The 19,397-nt window shown below is 43.2% G+C and overlaps 1 protein-coding gene across 2 annotated transcripts in view; it reads left to right on the top strand.

Moving 5' to 3' along the window:
• The first annotated feature begins 1,639 nt into the window (after nucleotides 1-1,639).
• The window catches only part of ASPHD2 (aspartate beta-hydroxylase domain containing 2), a 78,556-nt gene continuing 60,798 nt past the window's right edge, over nucleotides 1,640-19,397 (top strand). The window contains exon 1 of one of the 2 annotated variants that reach the window (XM_063454635.1): nucleotides 1,640-1,880. The gene's annotated coding sequence lies outside the window, so the exon portion shown is untranslated. The other variant, XM_063454634.1, reaches the window with a different exon arrangement.

Raw genomic sequence — 19,397 nt, 5'->3', positions numbered from 1 at the left:
ATTGAAAGTTTGAAACAGATGTTTGGGGTCATGCGAGAAGGTAGAGATGATGTGAAGTACAGGTTTTGATTTGAGTTTTGATTTGGCATGTGAGGTGATTGTATGGGGGGGCGGGCAAGATAAGAGTGCAGCTTAGGTTGTGGTATTTAGAGAGAAAGAAAGGTGTGTTAGTAAAATTGGTAATAGAATAAACATTGCAGAAGATGACATCTTGTCAGCTTGACGGGTAGGAGAAATGGACCACTAAGTTAGTCTCATTCAGGTGGTCATAGAGAGGAATTTAGAGTCCTTGGAGGTAGTTGGTGCATCTATAGCGATGATAAAATCTCCAAAGATAACAGATAGAATACCAGAGGACATAAAGTGAGGGAGCCAGGTTGAGTGGTTTTCCAAGAAAGGGCCAGAGTGGCAAGGAGAGCGAAGTGAGAAGTGGTGAAAAGAGTGGTTGGCATTGCCTTTAAAAGAATAGAAAAAAAAGTGAAGGTACAATAGAAAGAAGTTGAAAGGTACTATGAGATGAGAGAAAGAGACCAACTCTGCTACCCTTGCATTCACCAGGTCTGGAAATATTTGAAAGTTGGAGGCTGGCATAAGATATGAAAGCATGGTTAGCACAGAAAAAAAGAGCAGAGTCAAGCTTCAGTGAGAGCCAAGAGATGGAGGCAGTTGAAAATAAAAAAAAAGTCTGTAATGAAAGTTGATTTTGCAACTCTACAGACAAACCAATCATTTTAGAGGGTGAAGCAAAAATGGGTAGCCAGAGGGCAGATGTGGAGGCAATATATAAAATGTTAGAAGTGTAGTAGAGAAAAGAGAATTAAAGAGAGAGAGGGAGATCTTGCATTCCTAATGCATAGCTCACATGAAGGGCAAAATCAGGATGGGTGTGCATGTCATTGAGGGGGCATTGTCAGTGATGCAGCTCGTGTCACTAGTGATGCCCACCATGGGCAGGTCATCTGGAAAAGGACCTAGAAAAAGGGTGTTGCTAGCGTAACACTGATAGGTCAACTAATTGACATATGCACAATTGTGAATAGAATTCTAACTTTAGTAGAACTGATTGAAATCCTAATGGCTAAAATACCTTAGCTTTCACTATAGCAGAGTTTGGCAATTTTTCCAACTCAGCTATGGTTGCCTAAATTTGGCAAGTCAGTTTTGAATTCACTACAATTCAGTATTTAATGACTCCCAGATAGATTAAGAAAACATCAACTGCATTTCTGACATTTTTTTTAAACTAGTAGAACTGGGATAGACAGATAAATGACAGCTATGTGTGCACTTCCCACTAAGCACCTTTAAAAGGAATAACATAATTAGAAGTGAGCATAATTTAAGTTGCAGATGGCACCACTGAGATAAGGACCTCTGCTCTGAGAAATATATTACGATGATGGAATTTTTATTGACTGGCTTAAAGCCTGTGCTTCCTGTCATCTTCCTTACTCATGCAGATCGATAGCTATTGATCTGAAAGTCCAGGGTTATGTCTTGTGTGGTGCATGAGGCTGCGCTTCCTCTTTCTGCCTGCAGATGGCGCTCTGCACGGAGGTCATAAAGAAACACCCTATTGCCAGCTCACCAGCACATTGTTAAAGCCCATGCGCTAAGCATCATGGTAGGTGTAGTTTTCTACCTTCCTACTCTAACAGATAGCGTGTAATTGATGCTCTCATGGGGAAACCGGTCCTGCCAGTACAAGTACTACTCTTTTTTTTATCTGCGTGTATAGAATATTTTGCAGGTGGCATTGAGTATATTTAAAGAAGACACATAGAGCACATGATGCTGCAACTACAATCCCCCTCTTCCTGTGCGAAAGAAAGCCGAGGCTGGATATAAAAGCTCTGTATGAGCTGGAGATAATGCAGCAGGTTGGTTGGGGATGTTTCTTTTTACTGCAATATACGTACGTATTTAAATGAGTGTGTTGAAAAACGAATGACAGTTTGAGACATGAAAAGATTGAGAAGATCAAGCCATCATTCCAAAGCATTCTGATAGAAGGTACAGTAACTGCCAACCTTCTAATACATGAATTGCATGATGTTTGAATACTGTCACCGTGAAATCTTAATTTACTGCTTATCAGATCTTTTCTACAGTACTACCCCACATCCTAGTACACCTCGGGGTGTTTTATGCAGGGCCTTTGCAGACACTTAATTTTTAAATAAGGAAAATCATGTAATTTTTTTCTTTTTAATGCATTTTCCAAAACCTTATTGCTTCCTTGTGTGATGGTTTTTTTTATTTTCTTTTAGAGTATTTCCGCACATTGATCACATTGAGTCCACTGCATTGGGATCTTTTTAATGGGCAATCTATGGGAATATTAGAGAGGTTTTAATGAATGGAATGCTCATTTTAGAAATACAATACACCTGTCTTCAATTGAAAACTGCTGCATTTTAAGTCCCAGACACACAAGGACAAATCGTGAAACCATAGAAGATAGCACGTTATATAATTTAAATTAATTTGATTATGACTTGCTGTTTCCTTGAAGCATTTATTAATTTTCCTGTAGAATTGTAATTTCTGTGTATGGGTGAGTTAGAATGATAAATATGCTAATCGGGTAGAGAAATCTGCAGCAGTCCTTTAGCCGTAAGCTCTTTGCAGAGGGTACATGCAGCTTAGTCTGCTCGCTGAATAATTCTTGGCTTTTCATAATCCGGTTCTTTTGGAGTCCCATGTGAAACATAGACCTCTATGTTCCTTATAATATATCATCTTGGGATCATTAACAGTAAACCGCTCTCATGGATGCCTCTAGCAGTACTGTGTGTGACTCAAACTATGCAGCTCTGATGTTTCTGTGAAAAATGAATTTAGTTTTATATTTTTTGCATAGGCCTGATACCCTATGAGGTAAATATGTCAAATTCCTTTTATTTTATTTTTTATGAAGGTATCAAATTCCTTATTTTACACACTGTGTAATAACCTGTTTTTATCCAAAGATAAGGATAATGAAGACATTTTTATTTTGCCCAACCTCCCGCCCCTCTACACTTTTTTCCCTCGTCCTTCAAATGAGAATAATATATATATATATATATATATATATATATAGAAAAAAGGAGAAAGTTCTTGCACTCACGCTGTAATATGCCTTGAAAACCGGGTGCTTTGCCAGGGCTTGAATATCCAGAAAATCCAACAAGGTAGCAGCACTCACGGAGTAATTTTAAAATCCAATCTTTATTTAGAACATGTTAAAATGAGGTCGACGTTTCAGTCCCACAAACAGGACTTTCCTCAGGACCAAACACATCTGATGTGTTTGGTCCTGAGGAAAGTCCTGTTTGTGGGACTGAAACGTCGACCTCATTTTAACATGTTCTAAATAAAGATTGGATTTTAAAATTACTCAGTGAGTGCTGCTACCTTGTTGGATTTTCTATATATATATATATATATTTCCCCATAACACTTAAATATGCAGAGAGGCTTCTAACATGAACTGAATCTCTTTACATGCCCTAAACCCCAGTCCAACAAATTGTACCATCCCCATTCCTAAAACTCTACTAACCCTAAGCAACGCATGACTTTACTTCAACTTCATAGCTGCTATTTAACTATGTAATATGACACTGAGATGTTACTATGACAAAACAAACCAGTCCCCCCCCACCAAACTACTACTTTTCCAGAATATTCATCCACTTTTGCAAAATTCTGTTAAAGACTGATCTGTTTGCGTCCATTGTCTTCTGAGGAAAAAGGGCCAGACGTAGTTTTGTAGCTTTCTAGAGGAATGTTATTGAATAAGGCAAGAAATTAGGCCTTGGTTTAGGTAGCCAGTTAATGCTGTAAAGTGGAACTCTAAGCAAACATAACCACCACTGGAAATGCCTATTTATCTAACTGCTTGATATTGCAGCCGGACCACTGCAGTTAGTGGCTATTCTGCTTAGTGCCACTTTTAAAAAAAAAAAAAAAAAATTTACAATTAAGACTAGCGTGGATGCATTGCAGAATTAAGTACTCACTGCAGAGTTTTATATTTAGTTTTCTGACAGATCGGTATATTAAAGTCTTGAAAGTCGCCTACAAAGGCCATCAATGATTATTGGGATATACGATTCTAGACGTGGTCCTGTTAATCAAACCTTGATGTTTACTGAGCATTGAAGGGCACCCACACGTTTGATTTATTTTACTCCATAAGCAGGGGGAAGGGGGAATGCTAGCAATCTCTTAATAAAAAACTTTCATTTCAGAAGACAGGTTAGCATTAATAAGAAAAGCTTATTTTTACAGATTCTGTTTTAAAAGAACACTTCAAGCACCATTATCCCCTGTTGCACGTTTACGGAGCAATTTGATTTCATACCTGGGTTCATAGCGTGATGACATCCAGCGTTGCTTAAAACACTTTTTGACACGGAAGTCCCTCTAGTGGCTGTCTAGTAGACAGCCGCTAGAGGAGGACTTAACCCTGCAATGTAAATATTGCAGTTTATGAAAACTGCAATAATTACACTTGCAGGGTTAAGGGTAGTGGGAGATGGCACCCACACCACTCCAATGGGCAGAAGTGGTCAGGGTGCCTGGAGTATCCCTTTAAACATGTGTGTATCTGCACTCACCTGTACATGCATAAATGGGGTGCTGGTGGGGGCCAATTTATACAATACACAAGATCCAGCACACTCTTATCCACTAAACAGCAATTTCAATGTTGACAGATTTTATTCGTGTTTTTTTTTTTGTTTTTTAAACACAATCTAGGCAAAAATAATGGGGGTTTAGTTACATTATATGATCATACATTGCATAAGCCTGCCACAACGTCAATGTACCCCATCTTTGGCAGGTTCTACTCTAACAGTCTAATGTCTTCCCCTTTGAGATTTACCCACATACTGGGGGGACAGGACTCTCTGCAGTACAAGGCTAAATAGGGCCCTGGAATGAGGCACCTGTGACAGGGAGGGGTGCAAAACCATGGAGAGAGATGGGGATATATATATATATATATATCTTTTTTTGTGTGTGTGTGTGTGTGTGTATAATTGCGCCAGCTTATTCCGCATCGCTTTACAATAAAAGGGAATTTACCAAATGAGATAACAAAATGTAACCAGAACAATAGGTAGCTGAGGACCCTGCTCAAACGAGCTCCTCCGCCGACATCCGCTCCGCATGTGAGGCAAGAGACGCGCGTGCATTCAAACCGCCCATAGCAAAGCATTACTCAATACTTTCCTATGGATGTCTGTGTCATCTCAGTGTGTGTGTTTTTTTTTTTTGTTCTCTACACTGAGAGTCGCGGTAGCGGCCTCCAGTGGCTGTCAGGAAGACAGCTACTAGAGGCTGGATTAACCCTCAATGTAAACGTTTACATCTGCAGAGTTAAAACTAGGGGACCTGACACCCAAACCAATTAATTGAGCTGAAGTGGTCTGGATGCCTATAGTGTTGCTTTAAGGCGAGCAGGGACAAAGCTAGATGAAAGAGCAGTTTAGGATATGTTATAAATCTCTCTTTATTGTTTTCCTGGCACTGCAGGTCCCCTCTCCCTCCCAATCCCCGGTTGCTGAAGGGGTGAAAACCCCTTCAGTCACTTACCTGAGACCCCCGCCGATGTCCCGCGGTGGTTTTGGGTCGCCGTCGCTCCTCCTCCTCATTACGTCGGCCGGTGGGCGAGACTGATCCTGGCTGCGGAGACCTAATGCTTGGCAATGCTGCGCATGCGCATTAGAGCTCTCCATAGGAAAGCATTGGAAAAAAATGCTTTTTAATGCTTTCCTATGGGGAATTGAGCGACGCTGGAGGTCCTCACACACGTGAGGACGTCCAGCGATGCTCTAGCACAGACCAGGAAGTGCCCTCTAGTGGCTGTCTAGTAGACAGCCACTAGAGGTGGAGTTAACCCCGCAAGGTAATTATTGCAGTTTATAAAAAATAAAAACTGCAATAATTACAGTTGCAGGGTTAAGGGTAGTGGGAGTTGGCACCCAGACCACTCCAATGGGCAGAAGTGGTCTGGGTGCCTGGAGTGTCCCTTTAAGTGTCTTTTTAAAAAAAAAATTCTGTCAACATTGAAGTTGCTGTTTAGTGGATAAGTGAGTGCGCTGGATCGTGTGTGTGTATATTTTCCAGATCTAGACATACAGTTACTGGCATACACACATCACATTTGTATAGTGCATCTGCTCCCTGGTGGCCAGTGGTTGCTGCTGCGACCGCACGCCCAGTAGTAATGCTGATGTCGGGAAGACTTCATATTCTAGCTTCCGGCTCATTACAGGGCGTGTGAGGAAGCTGTGCAGAAAGTGTGCACTAATGTGCTCCCTGCCTCCCTTGCTTCCTATCAGCAACTGGTCCGCATTGCAAGCGGTTCAAAGCTGCGGGTTAGACACTCGTAGTCTAAACAAAGAAAAAAAAAAGAGCTAGGGATATATACAGTATGTATTATCTAATAAACAAATATATATTTAAAAGTCAAAAATGGTAAAAGAAGTCCAAGGGTTTTTTCTGTTTTGGACTTTTTACCATTTTGGACTTTTAAATATATATTTGTTTATCTATTCTATAATACATACTGTAAGTGTCAACATTGTTGTGCTACCCCTAGTGTGTGTGTTTTTTTTTTTTTTTTTTTTTTTTTTTGGGGGGGGGGGTTGGTTTGTTTTAGAATTTTTGTATTTCTATTAGTAGGAAAAGAGGGATCCCTACTCTTGGTGTTGGCTCCTTTTTTCAGCCAGCCTCTTTTCATTCCCTCTAGTTGGATATCTACAGCGCTGATCCATCCCTCCCACTCCTAGTCTAAAGCCTATGAAAGCCCTCCCCTTCTAACTCAGCCCAGACTTTCTGTGGCTATCTAATATGGCTTCCCATTAGTCTTTAGGCAATTGCTTGGCATATCTGAGCTAAAGTACCAGGGAATGACAGGACCAGTTGTCTGAATGTATTAAGGTGCTTTTTTTTTTTTTTTTTTTTTTAAAAAAGGACCACTATAGGCACCCAGACCACTTCAGCTTAATGAAGTGGTCTGGGTGCCAGGTCCCTCTAGTTTTAACCCAGAGAAACTGCTATGTTTACATATGGGTTAAGCCAGCCTCTAGTGGCTGTCTCATTAAGGGGGGGGGGGGGCACGAGGATGGGGGGACCTCCCTCCCACTTCAGCCTGGCGGGAGGGGGGCCATGAGGGTGGGGGGACCTATTAACACTATAGTGCCAGGAAAACAAACTCGTTTTCTCCTATAGTGGTCCTTTAAGTGTCTATTTCTATTAAAATGTTTTGTTTTGTAAAATAAAGAGGGCATAATTTTCACACACAAAGCACTTCAGCAAGCTAAAGTGCTTGAAGCGTTTGGAGTGTTCCTTGAAGCCCAAGAGTTTTTTAAAGCTTAATTCACTGATTGTGATCAGCTGACTCTCAGCCAATGAGCTGGCACAGAGAGCTAGCAGAAACTTTTAGCTCTCCATGGAAGCTGGGACTGGAGTCTGGTGTATCACAGGTAAAAAGTCAAAGTATTTGTTAGCAGTTTGACTACTTGTATTGGGATGGCACCAGGGCACTCGTGGCACCATAACCACTACAGTGCTGTGTTGCATGTTCATAAGAAAATCTTGTGCACAAAGCCACTCTTAGAGATGTTGGAATTTTGTTTTATTTTCTTAAATCATGATTCATGAAACCATTTACAGAGCTATTTTCTGCTCTGGAAAGGTGTTTAATACTTAACCCCTTAAGGTTAAGCTATGGTCTTCTGACTAATTTTAATTAAACACTCTGTTGGTAAACTGTGTGGTGTGGGTGGTTGGACTGCTGATTCTGTGAAATCGTGACCTCTTTGATATTGTAGATTGGTATTAAGCCAAGCTGCAAAGTCTATGGAAACATCTGTTTAGTGACTCCTTGTTCTTTTATGATATTATTGGTTAAATGTACCATACTTTTTTTTTTTTTTTAACCTGGCAAGGAAGTGAGCAGTGGCGTACTTTTCATTGCAAGACATCCTGAACTTGCACATTAGCTTTACTACAAAAATGTTTTCCTGGATTTATGCGCTCAACATATAATGCAAAAGGTGCTTAATATGGAGTATCTAGTGTTGTTTTTTTATTTTATTCATTATTACTTTGAATTTGTTAGTGGGTGCTGTCTGCCAATGAGCTATGTGCTTGGCTTAGGAGAACTAATGTAAGTTCTTGCTTTCTATTTCTTGCATTAGTAGTGAGGGCAACAAGCAATGCCCCTCTTACTCAATGAAAGTAAATCCATGCAAAAACAGACTACTTACAATTTGGGGGGGCGCATCAAGGCACTCATGGAACCATAATCACTATAGCAAGCTGTAGTTATGGTTCTTGGGGGGAGAGGGAGTTGTTTTTTTTTTAAAGGGGGGGGTTTATCTTTAGATTTTAGTTTCAGAACACAGATGGTTAAATGCTCTAATGTAATGGACTAGACCACAAAACAACCCAGCCAAGGGTATTTTTACTGGCCAATAATGGCATTAATTCATAGTGTGACTACTACCTGTTTGTGTATTTTGCTGTACTTCATGCTTATAAAGTCCTCTTTTCTCACTCCGTGCGGCTCCAGTCTTACCTGGCTGCCTCCTCCCCCTCCCGCAGGACTCCAGTCTCTGAGGGGAAGTGACTTGCAGCACTCTCAGGCTGCCGACAAGCAAGGGGCCCTGTTGTGCTGTTAAAGTGCAACAGCATCCGGCCAGGCCCTATACTGGACATGTGCTAGCGGGGCTGTATGTTCTGCAGGCCTGCCTTAAAGGGACACTATAGTCACCAGAACTACAGCTTATTGGATTTGTTCTGGTGAGTAGAATCATTACCCTTAGGCTTCTTGCTGTAAACACTGTCTTTTGAGAGAAAATGCAGTGTTTACATTACAGCCTAGTGATAACTTCACTGGCCACTCCTCAGATGGCTGTTAGAGATCCTTCCTGGGTCATGGCTGCCTAAAATGCATCCAAACATTCAGTGTCTCCTCCCTCTGCATGCAGACACTGAACTTTCCTCACAGAGATTCATTGATTCAATTCATCTCTACGAGGAGATGCTGATTGGCCAGGGCTGTGTTTGAATCATGCTGGCTCTGCCCCTGATCTGCCTCTTTGTCAGTCTCAGCCAATCCTATGGTGAAGCATTGTGATTGGATCAGACTACCACTTCTGACGGTGTCAGCAGACTGCTTGTTCTCTGAGTCTAACAGCATGCAGAGTTACAGCTTCTGGATGGAATACCGTAAGAGTTTGCTATATTTATGGAGGCATGAGGGGCCCAGGGTGAGGAATACATGTTTGTGTTCCTGACCCTATAGTGATCCTTTTAAGGCATCATGGTCACCCCTCTCCCTGGTGTAGTGGGCTACAAAATGAAATTTTCATTAGACTGCTTTTGAAGAAGGCATACAGAACATACTTCTTACTCTCCCTCCACATGTTGACTTGCAGAATTGCACATCAATTCTGCGATCCAACATGTGAAGTGAGAGTAAGAAGTCTATTATGCATGGCACACGGATCAGACAAACTTTCAGCAAAATGTAACACATGTACTCTTTGAAGATTTGACTGTGTACATGTTGAAAGTTTTTTGTATTTTTTTTTTTTTTTTAAATATAATTTTGACTGTTGGGATTTCATTGGGAAAAAAATTGAGAATTTTGTTATGAAGAAAGGTTAATAAATGTAAATCTCTAGTTTGGAAAAACAGTGCCTCCGAGGGGATATGATAGCATTATATAAATATATTGGGTCAATACAAACCATTGGTCCAGAAATCTGTTCATAAACCGGACCGGAGGGTTGTTTAAATGGACACTATATATTCACAAGAACTACAGCTTAATGTATTTGTTCTGGTGAGTATATCTCCCTTCAGGCAGTGCTTACATTTCCCCTAGGGAAAGCCTCCAGGTGGCCACTCCTTAGATGGTCACTGGAGGTGCTTCCTGGCTCATGGCTGCACAGTAAGCAGCCCTGCCGTTCAGCGTCCCCACGCTTTGCAAGGAGACTCTGAATTTTCCTCAGAGATACATTGATTCAATGCATTTGGCCCCGCCCCATGCCAATTTTAGCCAATCCAATACTTTCCCTATGGGAAAGCATTGGATCGGCTAAATATCTGCCCTTTTGAGTTTACAAAGGGGACGGTGACGGCGGACCCGCGCGGCGCTGAAAATAAGGTGAGTTTTATACTTTTATAAGGAGGCTGGGGGGGGCAAGCCACCTAAATGGTGGGTTAAACACTATAGGGTCAGGAATACATGTTTGTGTTCCTGAATCTATAGTGATCTTTTAACCACTGTGAAAGTCAAGTTTGCCTGGGAAAATAAAATGTATATTTGTTGTTTTTTTTTTTTTTTTTTTTCTTTCTTTCTTTTTAGATTTGTCTTTATTTTAAAAAACCTTCAACATCCATAACACTCAGCATGATTGAAAACCACTTGACACCTTGTTAATTGTGGCAAAGCTATTCCTATAATATAGTGTTACTAGAATTTGAAAGTGTGTGTGTAAGCCTAACAGTCAGCTTACGAGTAGACATTGGCAAGGAACACCGTATTAACCCCTTAAAGACGGAGCCAATTGTACAAGCCCAAAACCAAACTTAGAATTTAAGCTATAGGCTTGTTCAATCATAACTTACTGCTTTCATTTAAAGGAGCACTGTAGAGTTGTTATGGTACTTTTTAGCAGTAAACCAAAATGTTTAAATGTCTATCTGTTCCTGTCCAAATCAATAAAATTGAATTGCGTATATACGCTGAAGTAATTAAGTCTGACACACAAGGTTCAGGTTAAAATAACTTCGAGAAAATTTATTGGCAAGTGATTAAAAAGCGGGCGCGCAGGCCCTTTTAAGAAGCATTTTGCGTCATCATTGATTATTAGAATATCAGCAAATAAACATCATTAATTGGATTAATTGTGAAGTGTCGGGATTAGTGTCCTCCTATTAATATTACTAATTGGCTCAAAGACTAAGTGGTTAGTCCCGTGCCCACCCACCAAGAGGTGGGATTGTTCTGGATACGGGTGGGGACAAGGGGGTCTTGAGCGTCATTTTACACGGTCGGTGATCTCAGGCCTCGTGGCCAGGTGCAAGGTCTCTTATGAATAGAACATTTCATTACTACTGTGTTCTCATGGCCTTCAAATTATACTATGTTGCAAGTTAAGGAAAAGTCAGCGATTCCTGTGTTAATCATGTCTTTATAGAAAATACAGTCTTTGTCTATTGTATTAGATGTGCTGGGAAATTCTGTCATGTAAGGTAGTTTTAAAATGAACAAATTAGGTTATGAGGACAAAATGGAGGATTGAAGAAGTCAGGTTAGGAGGACAAAATGGAGGATCATCACAGTATAAAGTTAAAATGGAGTTAGTGCAATAATTCAATACAAGTACGATAAAGATTTTTTAATAATCCCACATCAGTCCCCCCTATGAAATGTTAGATTCTAAGAGATAAAACTTTATTAAGTTAGTACCAGGAAGACGTGTTAACCCAAAGGCACAGAAACCCCGTGGCCGCTAGCTAGGTGTTAATGCAAAGTGCAAGACTGTCCCTAGATCTGACCCTGATAGGCTAACTCATCCGTCAGTATGGCTCTCGAACGCTTCACACCCATGGGTGTCCCATGGCAGCTAACCCACCACTTCTCCACACGGGGCCTTTACCATTCACTGACAGATGCTGTCCCTAAGCTAGTCCCTTCCTAGAATTCCTGCACTTTATCAACAAAAGGGATTGTTTGCAGCGGCAGACAGGGTGAGTTGATGTCTTGGAAATCTTGGTCATCAACTTCAAGATGAGTGAAAGTGGGTGCCGCTTGGTCAACAGTCTTCATGAGGGACTTTCTCAGACATGGGAGGATACAACAAAAGAGAAGAGCAAAGATAAAAAGAAAAATTAGTATAGCCATACCAATATGCATTAAAGCCTTTTGCCATCCTGTCATCCAACCAAACCATCTTTCCCAGGGATCTTTTATCCCAGAATTCCTTTTTAACTCTTCAGACAGGTCATTTAATTTCTCAATGGCTAATGTAACTTTACCATTAGGGCCTGTGTTTTCTGGGATATAGGTACAACATGTCATGGTGTCGGGCAAAATTTTACAAACCCCTCCTTTTTCGGCTAAGATCATGTCTAGGGCCATCCTATTCTGGAAAGCCATTTGGGATGTGGCCTGCAACTGTTCGGCCAACCCCTGGAGGGCGTCTCTGGTGTAATTAACAAAACGCTGTTGATTATAATAAATGTAATTTATCCAATTTAAATTCTTGTTTGTGGTAACTATGGCAAAAAGTGATTCAAATCCTGCAGCAACTTCATCTCTTGCTTTAAACTCATTGGGCACCCCCCTAGGCACTCCAATGGCATCAATATACACATGAGGATCAAAACTTCCTTTCACTGGGGCGTCACGCTTAACCTTAGTGTGCCTGGACTCATGGGTGACGAGGTGTGTGTCAGAGATGATATGTATAGGCATAATGGCTTTAGCCAGAGTACACTCCCCCCACCACTCTTTGTCCATTCTGGATCTTAATTGTAAATCCCCACACAACCAGTAAATATCCCCTAATGACCTGGTGTGAAACTGCAACAAGTTCATAGAGACATTTCTGTAGGTAGCACAATACCCCTTAGAGAAGTTACCCAAGAATTTACCAATTCCATCATAATTAGCATAACAAGTGTAATTACCTTTATACACGGTAATACCATCTGGGGGTTTGACATCCTTGGTTAGGAGAGGATACTCCTTTGTCCATGCAATACATATGGACCTGTTAAAATTATAGTGATAGGCAAAAAGGCTTAAAACACATTCCTCTACATCTACTGGCAGGATTAGAGGTACAGTACCCAGGTGAGGCCGGGCACCGCCACACACATAGCATGCGGTCTTATTATGCTTATTAGCATTATATTTCATCCATTCTAACCATAAATTTACATCATTAAAACCTGTTTCAGCGGCCATGGTATCTTCAAAGGTGGGGTTAGCAATGGCCATCATGTCTTGAAAGGTCTGGATATGAGGTTTTAATGGGTTTGGGACCATATGGGTGGCCCCTTGCCACTCAGAAGAGTTACACATATCTTTGAGGTAGAAATGCCCTAATTTACGGTAGGAACCCTTTTTCCAATACATTCCCATCACATACTGGTCTGCATCTGTTGGGCTTGGATGCTCAATATTAAGGATTAATTTCATTGGTGTACCCCCCCAGGCTTTCTCAAAGTCATTCTCTGGAGAAGGGATCTACCATGGTCATCTACTTTAGATAAGGCACTTTTTGGTTTGTAACCCCAGGCAGGCCCGGCATTCCATCCCGCCGCCCCCCAATGATTACAATTGTGCCCCCATTGTTTGTCAACTACACAAACATATGGGTCTTTTGAATGAGGGATATCTCTATAGATACTCTGGATTTGTGATGTGGGAAATGGGCATTCTACAATATCACAATAATCAAAGGTATAAGTAGCCACATGGGTGCATGATGAATTATACCAGAAGGTGTACCCACTAACATCTTTGGTAATGGCTACTTGCTGGGCCTTTATGAGGCTAATTAAGGAGAAGGTGTACCAGAGGTACATGCTTGTGCGGTATCTGCTTCCTCTGGGGCAGGAGATTTCTTGCAATGGGAAGCGTGGATCCAATTTGGCCTACCGGCCAGTTTGACGGAGGTTGCGGTAATCAGGAGAACTTGGAATGGACCGTCAAATCTTGGTTCCAGGGTATTTTTCCGCACAAACTTTTTGACCAGAACCCAATCTCCGGGAAGCAGGTTATGGGTACCTGTATCCAAATCGGGATCTGGAATTGAAGAGAAAACTTGGGCATGTATTTTGTCTAAGGCATTTGCGAGTTCAGTTACATAGTCTACTAAAACATCTGATTGGAGCTGTAACTGCTGCGGATAATAACAACCTAGTCTGGGTGCTGTCCCAAATAGAATCTCATATGGGGACAGTGAATGCTTCCCTCTAGGTGTGTGCCTAACACTAAATAAAGCTATTGACAGGCTTTCTGGCCAGGGCATTTTTGTTTCTTGTGACATTTTTAACATTCTGGCTTTTAGAGTGCCATTCATACGCTCTACTTTACCACTACTTTGTGGGTGGTAAGGGGTGTGGAAGGCTAGAGTCACCCCTAGAGCAGTCCAAATTTCTTTAGTCACTGTCGCTGTGAAAGCTGGGCCTTGATCACTTTCAATGACTTCTGGGAGTCCGAACCTACATACTATCTCTGTAAGTAGGCGTCTTGCGGTTGTTTTTGCAGTGATATTGGCCACTGGGTAGGCCTCTGGCCATCCTGAGAACATGTCCACTATGACTAGTGCATATTCATGGGGCCCACTCTTGGGCATTTGGATGTGGTCAATTTGAATTCTCTGGAAGGGGTACATGGGCTTTGCCAGGTGTTTTGCAGGCACCTTAATTGGTCTTCCTGGATTGCATTTTGCACAAATGACACAGGCCTTACAGAAGCTGCTGATCAATGTTGTGATTCCGGGTGCTTCATAATACTTCTGTATGAGGGCGGCCATCAATTCCTTTGACAGGTGTGCAGGCCCATGTGCCCATTGGACAACTGCTGGATATAAATTTTTGGGAAGACAAAATTTGAAGTTGTTGTAATATACTCCGTCCTTTTGGACAGCTCCTTTCTTTTTCCATTTCTGGATTTCTTCAGGAGTGACTGCAGCTTGCTGTTCTCGCAAAATTCGCAAATCTGTAGGAAGAGTTTGCAGAGCAAAAATAGGGACTTCTTCTTCTTCTTGTCCGGACACTTCTTCATCCACTTCCTGCAGATCCCTGGCTGCTAGCTTAGCAGCCTGATCAGCCAAATGGTTGCCCTTTGCTTCATCTGTATCCAATTTCCCATGGGCCTTTACCTTCAAAATGGCCACTTCTTTAGGGAGTAGGAGGGCATCCATTAGCTCCTTGATTGCAGTACTATGCTTGACTGGTGTACCGGCGGTGGTAAGAAATCCTCTTGTCTTCCAAATTAGGCCGAAGTCATGTGCCACGCCCAGAGCATATCTTGAATCTGTATAGATGTTGGCACGTTTTCCTTCGGAAATTTTGCATGCTGAAGTCAGAGTCTGTAATTCGGCTTCTTGCGCAGACATTGCTGGCGGTAAGGATGATGATTTGATAACTTCATCTGTTGTGGTTACGGCATATCCTGTATGATATCTTCCTTCTTCATCAGCATATCTTGAACCGTCCACAAACAGGGTGAAATCTGGATCTGGTAATGGATTCTCATGCACAGTTGGTAGGTGCACTGTCTCCATTTTCATCTGTTCAAAACAGTCATGAGGTGTTTCAGGGTCATAATCATTCACTATGACCAGATCTTGAAATTCTTTTTCTAGGAAGTGGCGTGGCCATGCTTCCAGAAGGTCAGTTGTTGGGTATTTGGCAATACCATTTTCCTGTAGCTGTTCTTCATCCATGGTGGCCCATAGCTTCGCCATAGGCCCAAGATCATTCCATGACCTTGTCTTCAATTTGGTAACAGGAATATGTGGGATAGCAGTATCCCAATGGCGGTAGAGGTAGTTAAGTTGTTGAGGTAGTTGGACCAAGACCATGCTATTGCCTTCAGAGTCACAATAGAAATCTTGAGCAGTGAGCTTCACATCAGTCCAGTGGTAAAGCTCATCTTCATAACAAGGTTCGGGAGTAATGTTTGGTTTGTACCACATGGTACAGAAGGCGTAATCTGGGCCTTCACAGAGAGGCTTCTCATCTTCATAAAATGTCAAATGTGGATGCATGACTTTCTTGATACATCCACAGAGCAGGTAAATGTAGGTTTCATCCGTGATAAATCCATAATAGATACCCCCCCTCAGGGAGTGGAAGAAGAGTGGATGGGTTAAGAACTTGACATCTTTGGATGGAAATGTTGTCAGGTAGAAGAAGATGGCATTGGAGGCGTAGGTGTCTGGCTGGAGACACGTGCTTGAGCTGGACTTGGTTGATGATGGCAGAAATGTCATGAGGGGCCAAAACAACCAGAGGGTGGCCAAGGACCAGGTCTGAGGTTCTTTCTATGAGCTCTCTTGCAGCAAAAACAGCCCTGAGACAGGAAGGAGTCCCTCTGGCCACAATGTCCAGTTGACATGAGAAATATCCAATAGGCCTCTGGCGGCCTCTTAAGTCATTAGTTTGGGTGAGAACTCCTGTTGCATGGCCTTGTCTTTCGGAGACAAATAATTTGAAAGGTTTGGAGTAGTCAGGTAGGCCCAAGGCAGGAGCAGAAGCAATGGCACGTTTTAGAGCATTGAAATTGTCCAGAGCTTCATTGGTCAAACAGAATGGGTCAGACTTAAGGGCATCATAGAGAGGTTGCATAAGCAGAGAGGCTTCTGGGATCCATGCTCTGCAGTAGGAAATGAGGCCTAGGAAGGCATGAAGAGACTTTGAAGTCCTTGGAGGTGGGATGTCCAGCACAGCTCTTACCCGGTCCCGAGTAAGATGTCTGGTACCTTGAGATAGGCAATGACCAAGGAAAATCACTGAAGGTTGGCAGGATTGGAGCTTGATGAGCGAAGCTTTACATCCTTGTTCTGCCAAATAGCAAAGGAGACTAATTGAGCAATTTTCAGTAGTGGGTATATCATCTCCACAGAGCAACAAATCATCCACATACTGGAGCAGAACAACTTCTGGGTGCTCAGCTTGCCATGGGTCAAGGATGGTGGCCATGGCCTTTGCAAATTGACTTGGAGAATTTTGTGCCCCTTGGGGCATGACAGTCCAGGTATACTGTTGCATCTCATGAGTGAAAGCAAACAGGTATTGACAGGAAGGGTCCAATGGGACACTGAAAAAGGCATTGGCCAGGTCAATTACTGTGAAAAATTTTGCAGATGGTGGGACTCCAGAGAGCAGAGTATGGGGATTTGGTACAAGAGGGGTGTCCAGGACGGTAGCTTCATTGACAGCACGGAGATCCTGAACCATCCTGTACTTCTCAGGCTCACCTTTTGGAGTTTTCTTTTTCACAGGAAATAATGGGGTGTTGCATTCAGATTTACATTTTACCAGGGCACCCTTCTCCAGGAGTGCCTTGATGTGGATAGAAATGGCAGCAGCCTGTGCTGGTTTTAATGGATATTGTGGCTTTCTTGGTAACTTAGCTCCTGGAATAAGCTTTACCACCACAGGGGGAACATTTAGGTGACCTATGTCCTCTGGGCCTGAGGACCATAGCTTGGCGGGCACCTGTGTTTTTAATACCTCTGGGAAATTGGACCTTAATTCTGCTGCTTTCTCACGGGGTTTTTCCAAATGCAGCATCAGAGGCAAGGAGCACAAGGCTGAGGTGTCTGATTCAGATAGAGGTGTAGTCATTTCTATTTGCCCATCTGGGGTGAAGGTGATGGATGCTTGCAGGCGTGAGAGAACATCAGCACCTAACAGGTTAATTGGGCAAGTGGAGGATACCACAAAACGAGCAAGCAGGCTAGAGCCAACTCGTAGTGGAGTTGTTAAAGGGCTGTGTCTTGGCTGGCCATCCACTCCAACACAAGAGACATCAATATTGGACAGGAAAGATGGGTCTGGCAGGTCTTGTTCTCTCAGAACACTTCGGGCTGCACCTGTGTCAACAAGAAATGTGGTTGGTTGGCCCTCAATGGGTAAAGTCACTGTAGCAAGTGGCCCCCCCTTATCCCCTGTAGACACTGCCATAACAGGGGTTAATGACACAGGCTTGCCAATTTCCTAATCATCTGGTTCCTCAATTATTGGAACCTCCTTCTCGGCCTTAGGGGCCGGGGCAGGCCTGGATGGCTTTCTTGGCTCTCTCCTGGGTTCCGGGCAATCACTTTTAAAATGCCCTTTGGCCTTGCAATTAAAACAAACACCATCCTCTGGTCTGGTACCCTTGGGAATAGGGGTAGTGCGTGCCACCATAAGAGGAGCAGAGCTTGGCCTTCTGGGGGTCTGGGCAGACTCTAGGCCCCTAGCAACTAGGAGTAAAGTATCCAGGGGAACAACCTTGTATTCAGGGCGGGCAGCGATAATTCCCTTGCGTATTGGGTCTTTGACACCTTGGACAAAAGCACCGGACAGCATTTGTGAATGAATCTTGTCAGTAAGATCAAATCCCAAATCTGTGAACATTTGATACAGTCTTGCATGAAACCTTTCCACTGATTCTCCTTTATCTTGTATAACATCAGTAAGGCCAGCAGCCTGATCTGCAAGTTTGTCCTTAGCCCAATCTCTTAATTGGTTGCAAAAAGTTACTCCGGATGGGGTAATCAATGTCACTGCCGAGCAGATCTGTACTGAGGTGTCGGGCCATGCTTGGCCAATATGCATCCCCTGCTTTAATAGCACAAATGCTCAGTAGATCACGCCATGCGGCGGAATAAGTCTTTTGAATTTGAACTATCCCTCGGTAAAAGGGCATAGGCTGCTTTTCTGGGTCAGGGAGTGATTTCATTAAAGCACTAGCTTGAGTGGGGTTAAAAGCAACATACTTAGGAGGGGCCCGTTCTCCCCGACCCTTGTGGCCGAAGGGATCATCGATAGAACGATGAGCTGAGGCTCCCGCAGCAACCTCCGATGAGACATGGGACACCCTGTCCTCCTCTTCGTCATCAAATTCTATGATATTGGCTCTCTTACGTGGTGCAGGGCCTGCGTGAGGTGAAAGGATCGGGGGATGGGAAGGAGCCCCAGATGCAGGGGTGGCTAGCGAGTCATGACCTGGGGACAGGTAATCACCGGGGATTACCGGCATCAGGGCTGAACTGGGGGCCGCCATATTGGAGGCGGGAAAAGGAGTTGCATTAGGATTAAGGGAAGAAGTGGCGGCCATGTTCGATATGGGCACTTCCGGGGCAGACTGAGCCGGACTGGGCATAACCGGAACCTGGGGAGCGGCTTGGGGAAAGGGAGGGTAACCGGGGTAGGGCAGGGCCATGGGATATGGGAAGGGGTAGGGCCAGGCAAGGGAGGGCAGAAGAGTAGGGTGGGTAGGTACATTTAAGGAGGTAGGGTATTGGACTGGGGTGGAGCTGGTTATGGGAGGGGACAGGACGGGATTGGTGGGGATGGGTGCAGAAGGAGGAGTCGGAGCAAGGGAGGGAGGGGTAGTTAGTTGGGCGGATGCTGATGGGAGGGGATTAGCGACGGAGAGGGATTGCAGGGAGGAAATGGCAGATGAAATGTTAGGATTAGGCATGGAAGGTAGCGTGGGGATGGATGAGGATGATGGGATTGTTAGAGACGGGGAAGGGGTAAAGAAGGATCCATCAGAATTCAGGACCGGGCAGACAGGGGAGGTGATGGGATTGGATTCGGGAGTATTGGGAGTGGGGAACATAGTCAGCTGGCTATGACCTACTGCTGAC

Source organism: Pelobates fuscus, chromosome 5, assembly GCF_036172605.1.
Source record: "Pelobates fuscus isolate aPelFus1 chromosome 5, aPelFus1.pri, whole genome shotgun sequence".
In the NCBI taxonomy this organism is placed as follows: Eukaryota; Metazoa; Chordata; class Amphibia; order Anura; family Pelobatidae; genus Pelobates; species Pelobates fuscus.
The sequence above is the reverse complement of the archived record's forward strand: the minus strand, read 5'-3'. Positions and strand labels throughout refer to the sequence as shown.